This window comes from Engystomops pustulosus, chromosome 3 (genome assembly GCF_040894005.1).
Source record: "Engystomops pustulosus chromosome 3, aEngPut4.maternal, whole genome shotgun sequence".
Classification (NCBI taxonomy): domain Eukaryota; kingdom Metazoa; phylum Chordata; class Amphibia; order Anura; family Leptodactylidae; genus Engystomops; species Engystomops pustulosus.
Window position 1 is genome coordinate 173,085,772 of NC_092413.1, and position 7,955 is coordinate 173,093,726.

Sequence of the window (7,955 nt, forward strand, 5' to 3'; positions counted from 1 at the left end):
GCTACTGGGGCGTGGAGTAGCCGCATCTGAGGTTACACGAGGCGGCTACTCCACGCCCCGGTAGCCTCTTTTCCCCTCCTACTCACCCATCTTCGGCGCGCAGCTCCGTGTAGCTGCGCGCCCTCGTCCGGCGATCCTGCCGTCTGTGCATGCGCAGAAGAGCAGGCCCGCGCCTGCGCGGTCACTGCTCCGAAACAGGCGCGGGCCTGCTCTTCTGCGCATGCGCAGACGGCAGGATCGCCGGACGATGGCGCGCAGCTCCGCGTAGCTGCGCGCCGAAGATGGGTGAGTAGGAGGGGTAAAGTGGCTACTGGGGCGTGGAGTAGCCGCCTCGTGTAACCTCAGAAGTGGCTACTCCACGCCCCAGTAGCCGCATAAGTAAATTTGAATATATGTGTGATAAAAGTTATCAAAAAAGTGTGGGGACGTGAGGATTAGCCCTTAAAAGGGCTATCCTCACATCCCATTGATCCACCTACCACCCAATCTACCTTTATAGGTAGATTTGTGGTGGTAGGTGCCCTTTAAAGATAAATGACCCCCATTGTGTGAATGCAGCCTAAGACCATGTTCAAAAGATTCATTTGAATTGCGTTTTAAAATGGATTTCCAGCGCATGTGAACACATATGTTTAGCGCTAAATGCGTGTGTTTAGTAAGTAGCAACAGGGGTTTTTCCATGTAAAAAAAAAAACACACACACTTTGCGCTTGAGATGCCTTTTAAAATACAACGCAATTGCATTGTGCGAATATAGACATAAGGCAGGAGCTCTAAATAAACTTTGTCTTTGGGTTCGTCTGCTCCCCCTAATATAGTGGCTCCTTATCTGCTCCTCAATGTGTTGCCCCTCATCTCCTCATATTGTGACGCGTCATCTACCCCTCATATTCTGGCCTCTCATCTCCTCCTCATCTCTCCCTCATATTGTGGCTCTATCATCTACTCCTCATCTTGTGGCCCCCAATCATCTCTCCCTCATATTGTGCCCTACCCTACCATACACCTTTTCAAAAGAGTTGAGGATGTAAGATCTATCACATCACATCCCTCAAACCACTAAAGCCTACACTCCAGTCAGTCAAAGCTGATGCATTGAATTATACCTTCTACAGGGTCTAAAGGGAGGAGTGGACTGGGAGGTAGTAAATATTGCCCATTTAACTCCACATTAAGGCACTTTAGTTGGGATACATAATCATACCCGTAACATTATCCCCATCAACCATGATTAACTAAACACAACTATAAGAAATGATGACACAAGACTTTGTTGGGCATAAAAGGTCACAGCTATTTATTGCTGATAAACTCAGTTATTATTTTAATATTTTCAAAATCCACCGCAATATTTGTTCATTTCTTTGGAAATCATAGCTGCCCGATGTGGTTTGCTCATCCGGACTCCCGAACCAGCACTCCAACTTCTGGGCAAAATCCACATCAATTCTCTTTTCCACCAACTGTGACTTGAGATGATCACCGAAAAACCAAAAACACAAAAAACAAGTAACAGCAAGGAGGGAGGGACAGCTTGAAGTGCATGCCCAGTGCCTGCCCTATAAAGGCTCAGCTATGGGAGGGATTGAGCCAGGGCCGGATCATTGGGGGGGGGGGGGGGAGGCACATGGGGTGCGAGCCCCAGGGCCCCCACCACTTTGCCCTTAATGGGGCCTCCACCAAATGTGGGCGATTCGAACGGTCTCATGACCGCCCAATTCGCCCACTGTGCATTTGGGTCCGGGCTGACCGCCGTAACTACCGCACATGGGGCATGCCGCATACTAATGCTTAATGCTATGGCAGAGCCAGGGAACAATAAGTCCGTGGAAACCAAGATCTTGGTACACCTCCGAAGATAACCGCGATGGAAGAAAACGAGGACGGTGCAGTTTTATAAAATAAACTGTATATAACTGTATATAGTTATCATTGGTGGGGTTTATAGTTAGTTATTATAGGGGAACTGTATATAGTTAGTTATTATAGGGGGGGTGCATATAGTTATTATAAGGGGTATATAGTTATAATAGGGAACTGTATATAGTTAGTTATTATAGGAGGTGTTTATAGTTATGGGGTCTGTATATAGTTGTTATAGGGGGACTTTATATAGTTAATGCTGGGGGTGCATATAGTGATTACTAGGGAGCTGTATATAGTTGTTAGGGGTTGTACACAGTGATTGCTGGGGGAGCTGTACACAGTGATTGCTGGGGGAGCTGTACACAGTGATTGCTGGGGGAGCTGTACACAGGGATTGCTGGGGGAGCTGTACACAGTGATTGCTGGGGGAGCTGTACACAGTGATTGCTGGGGGAGCTGTACACAGTGATTGCTGGGGGAGCTGTATACAGTGATTGCTGGGGGGGCTGTATACAGTGATTACTGTGGGGCTGTATACAGCGATTACTGGGAGCTGTATATAGTTATAGGGAGCTGTATATCGTCATTGCTGGGGGTCTTTCTATAGCGATTTCTGTTCCCAGTCTGGACTACATTTAATGGGGCCCCCACCAGATTTTGCGCCCAGGGGCCACCACCAACCTTAATCCGGCCCTGGATTGAGCAGCAGCAGGGAGGAGAAAGGGTGCAAGTTCCACCCCTATTTAAAGTGCAAACGCCAGGAAACCCCCAGGCTGTGGGCACCCTCCTTATACAGTTGGGGACCCCCTTCATGACTCTAGGTGCTAGTGCTAGGAATACAATAAAAGTGAGCCCTTCAGGCTCTGCACCTTTTTATTCAATGAATTAGCTTTGATGACTTTAATAAGCAAAGTCATCAAGCCATTCACAGTAAATAAAATAGCTCTGTGCAGTAGAGGAAAGTCAAGTTTCAGTGCACATACATCAAGTGCTCCATGTAGTAATACTATTAGATCATAGACGCAGTACATTTAGGCTATGCGCAGTTTCTTCTGTGTGTACACATTGCCATAGGACTCCAAGAAAAAGGTTAGTTAGGACCGGCACTCCATACGGCTTAAAATCTTTAGGCTTTATTTAGATCCATTAAAATTGCAGCTCACATGGCATTAACCATTAGACCTACGCGTTTTGAACGTAGAAATAAAGTTCTTAGTCATGGTCTAAGCGGTTTCACACAAACACTAGCTTAAAAAGACACGTAGGTCTAATGGTTAATGCCATGTGAGCTGCAATTTTAATGGATCTAAATAAAGCCTAAAGATTTTAAGCCGTATGGAGTGCCGGTCCTAACTCCCCTTTTTCTTGGAATACTATATGGTTTCCCTTCAGCCCTTTCTTGAGGATTCGAGCACCGGACTACACAGACCATTTTTTCTTCTGCGACTGAACGGGTCCACGTGAGTGAGCGACTTGCTTAAAGTTTGTCTGTATATTGCCATAGGACACCTTTGGAATTTTGCTCATAGTGTATTGTATTAGAAAGGGTTAAAACATGCCCAGGTACTCAGCATTTGTGTATGTGTGCCCCTACCATACCTGCCCTAATGCGTCACGTCTGTCTAGTGCAGCTTAACAGTCACAAAGTTCATGGTATATGGGCAATTGTATCTGAACCAACACTAGACATACGGCCCGGCTTGTAATGCAGGGGTTAAGGGGCTGCAGCTACTTCTGCTGTGTACCGGGATTCCCATCTTTTCCACTGTGGTGGAAGCGGAGCAGGCAGTATTTCCAGTCCTGGGATGCTGCAGGGCTCCTTTGTTTCACTATTCTTATTTAGGGAGTGGGTGGTGGTTATGATTTATATCCATTCTGCCAGTGGAGGGGGGAGGAGAAAGGAAGGAGAAGGCACTGAGAGAGGGGGATGCTAGAGAGAAAAGGACTCCAAGGAGAGGGAGCAATGCAGAAGAAGAGGAGGAGTGTGGATGCTGGGAGGAAGGTGACTCCTGCATAGTAGCAGAGGGGCGGCCTCTCACAAGTGCACGGATGACACAGGATGGAGGATGGAGCGGCTTCACCCTGTTGTCATGGTAACACAAGTTCTGCTGGAGGAGCAGACCAGTCCATGTCCGGTCCGTCACGTTTCCAGCACCTGGACATCCTGTTTTTTTCGTCTCCTTCGTCCCTTACATGTACAAAATCTTTTGGCAAATACTTTTATTTTACTTAAATATACCCCTGGCATCTTTGGAAACCTCCTCTGCAATTTACATCAAAACATAGTTTACTTATTTACATCACCAAATCACTGTAGATCAATCGCTGACACGTTGGGGCACATCTACTTAGGATCCACGGACCGCATTTCTGTCGGGTTTCTCAACTATTTCTGCTGCATTTAGCAGGGGTTTTTGGCGCACACGATCAGGTTTTGGCGCAATTTTGGTGCCGACTTTCATGCGGAACCAATCGGGCGGCATGGCCGTCGGACAACCCAACTGATTTGGACTAAGCGCGGGATTTAAAATTCAAATTGTGTCGCTAGACATTCACTCACATACACCGGGAAGAAGAAGGTGAACTCCGGCGGACCTCAGCGGGGAAGCGACACATGGAGGATTTTGGGCGCTCGATCTAAGTAAATTGCGCTGGACTCCATCCTCGTCGGACAACACACCTCGGGGATCGCGAAAGACCAGGTAAGTAAATGTGCCCCATTGTGTCCCCCCCAAGCTTTATCCTACACTCCAACATTCTGTTTTTTATTAACCGGTTCGCGACCGCCCGCCGTGTATTCACGGCGGCGGTCGCGTTCCGACGCATGGAGAGGGCTCGCGGGCCGAGCCCTCTCCATAGCCGGTAAGTCTCTGCTGCATATTGCAGCAAAGGCTTACCGGTAACACCCGCGATCGGTGCCGGCACCGATCGCGGGTGTTTTCTTGCAGAACGCCGCCGGCAAAGCTGCCGGGGGCTTCAAACAGGTGGCGGCGCATGGGCGCCGCCATCTTTCCGAGGATCGCCGCTCCCCGTGACGCCATCGCGGAGCGGTGATCCGTTGCCATGGTAGCTTCGGGTCTCACGAAGACCCGAAGCTACTTCGGGTTAACCCATTCATTACAATGTGCTATCAGCACATTGTAATGTATGAGGAGTAAAATACCCATATACTGCCATACTGTAGTATGGCAGTATATGGTAGGATCGATCAGACAACCTAGGGTTAAAGTACCTTATGGAGTCTGAAAAATAGTAAAAATTAAGTTAAAAAAAAAAAATTATAATAAAAAAACCTAAAAATTCAAATCACCCCCCTTTCCCTAGAACTGATATAAATATAAATAAACAGTAAAAATCATAAACACATTAGGTATCGCCGCGTCCGAAAATGCCTGATCTATCAAAATATAATAACGGTTTTTCACTGCGTTTATCCCCGTAATGGAAAATAGCGCCCAAAGTCAAAACTGGCACTCTTTTGCCATTTAAAAAAAAAAATTAAAATTCTATAAAAAGTGATCAAAAGGTCGTACAGTCCCAAAAATAATATCATTGAAAACATCATCAAAAGTCGCAAAAGATGACACCACCCTCAACTCCATACACCAAAGTATGAAAAAGTTATAAGCACAAGAAGACGGCAAAATAAAAAAAAAAATTTTGTTCATGAGGTTTTAATTTTTGTAAATGTATGAAAACATTATAAAACCTATACAAATTTGGTATCCCTGTAATCATACTGACCCAAAGAATAAATTAGATGCGTCATTTGTGGCGTGAAGTGAAAGCCGTAATATCAAAGCCCACAAGAATACGACACAAATGCGGTTTTTCACCATTTTCACTGCATTTGGAATTTTTTTCCCGCTTCCCAGTACATAGCATGGAATATTTAATACCATCACTATGAAGTGCAATTTGTTACGCAGAAAACAAGCCGTCACACAGCTCTTTACGTGTAAAAATAAAAAAGTTATAGATTTTTGAAGGTGGGGAGTGAAAAATGGAAATGAAAAAACGGGAAAGGGCCCGGTCCTTAACCGGTTAATGCAGCTTTGGAAGCCAAATCAAGAACATGGGAAATGTAAAAGGACGGACGGTTTTCCTCCTTGAACTCGCTCTTTGTTTTGGATTTAAAAGCAGCATCTAAAGACCTGAGCGTGTAAAGATTTTCACAAACTTAATTCAAAATTGAAACTCAAATCAAAAGCTGCACGGAGGAGCTTGTTACGATTTCATATATGTTTACACCTAAACGCTGTACGCAATGAAAAATAACTTCTCCTCGTTACCGATGTCAATTGTTTCAATGTAAATGCATATGTAATTAGGCAAAGCTCCTCCCCACAGCCTTTGAATTGTGTGAAACCCCAATTAAAAACACTACATATAAACATTGCCTAAAGGGTTTTTCCAATATTAGGATGAGAACACAGCCTGTGGTCAGTGGACATTCTAGGTATTGCAAACATGCCACATGACTATTTGATGCAATGTCATAGGACTGTAGACACTTTTGAAATTTTTAAAACCTGCAATACCACTTTAACATAAGAGGTTGGAATCACCATGTACAAGAAGCTGCCAAATCACCAGTGGCTAGCCTTTGATTTACAGTAGCAGCATAGTTGATGGGACTTAAAAGAGGAACTTTTACCACTTCCCTTAAAGGACATCTACCACCAGGATCAGAGAATGCACACCAACATGTGGTGTGTGTCCCCTCTGGCAGGATCTGCTCTTCTTTAGGTTCTTATGTCCCATTTAAAAAAAAAAAAAAAAACTATTTTAAAATTATGTAGATGAACCTGAGGGGCTCAGGGCTCCATAGGTTTTAATGGAGCTTGGAGCCCCCTAGGCTCATTTGCATAATTTGAAAGTCTTTTAAGCTTAAAAACAAGGGCATATGAAGCTTAAAGAAAAGTGAAACATGCCAGGGGCACACACCTGCATGTATATGTGCTTGGTTTATAATACTTGATCCTGGTGGTAGATGTCCTTTAACGTTAAAGGGAACCTGTCATCAGAAATTGACCTAATAAACCACTACCACTACCATTTTATCAAGCAGCTGACCACATACCAGATCATGTTTATTTCATGAACCAGTGTGGTGGCATCATCCAGAAAATCAGTTTTTAAGGGAGATGTAAACTGGTTGTACAAAGGCAAGGAGGTGGAGATTTTAACACTGAAGTCAAGCTCTCTCTTCCTCAGAAACAACCCATTCACTGTAATTGATGGCCCTGCATCCAGAAACATTACTAACCAGATCTGCTGAAATCTGAGGCACAATAAAAAAAAATCACAGAGGAGGAGGCGTTCAGAGCTCCCCACCTTGATTTCAGTTTTAATCTCTTTGCATCCCTGACTTTATACAACCAATTTATATATCACTTCAAAGTTTATTTTCTGGATGATGCCACCACACTGGGCCATGAAAGAAAAACTAGTTACGCTACCTGACAATATACTAGTACTGGTTTATTATTAGGCCAATTTCTGTTGACAGGTTCCCTTTAAAGGAAAACTACCATCAAAATCAAAGTATGATTAACCAGGGACACTTCCTTATAGATCCACAAAATCAACATTTAAAATAATGCTAATGAACCAAAAAGGCTTCCAGAGCTCCTAAATGCTGCAGCTTTACAAGCTTTTACACTGTACAGGAGCACTTCCTTCCTTTGTGCTGAGTGTTGAAACTTGTGGTGCTGCCATGAAATTACAGCAGACAGAGGGATGGGGGAGTGGGACATAGGCTTGTGCACAATGCAACAGCCTGTGAAGCTACAGCACGAAGGGGTTCTACCAATGCCACCAAAGCCCTTCTGACTCATTAGCATATTTAAATAGCTCATTAGCAGATTTTAAAAGTTGATTTTAGAAGGATGCCATGGATAACAAATATAAGAAGATTACCACAGTGAACCATGGTTTCACACACTTAATCAGTGAAGTGGCACTTCTTTAAGGATGCAACTAGTTAAAGGAAATCTAACTTCAAAAATCAAGAGACAGATGGGATGTTATGGGCGAAAAAAAACAGCCTAGGACCACCCATCTGACAGTACAGAGTCTAATTAGCA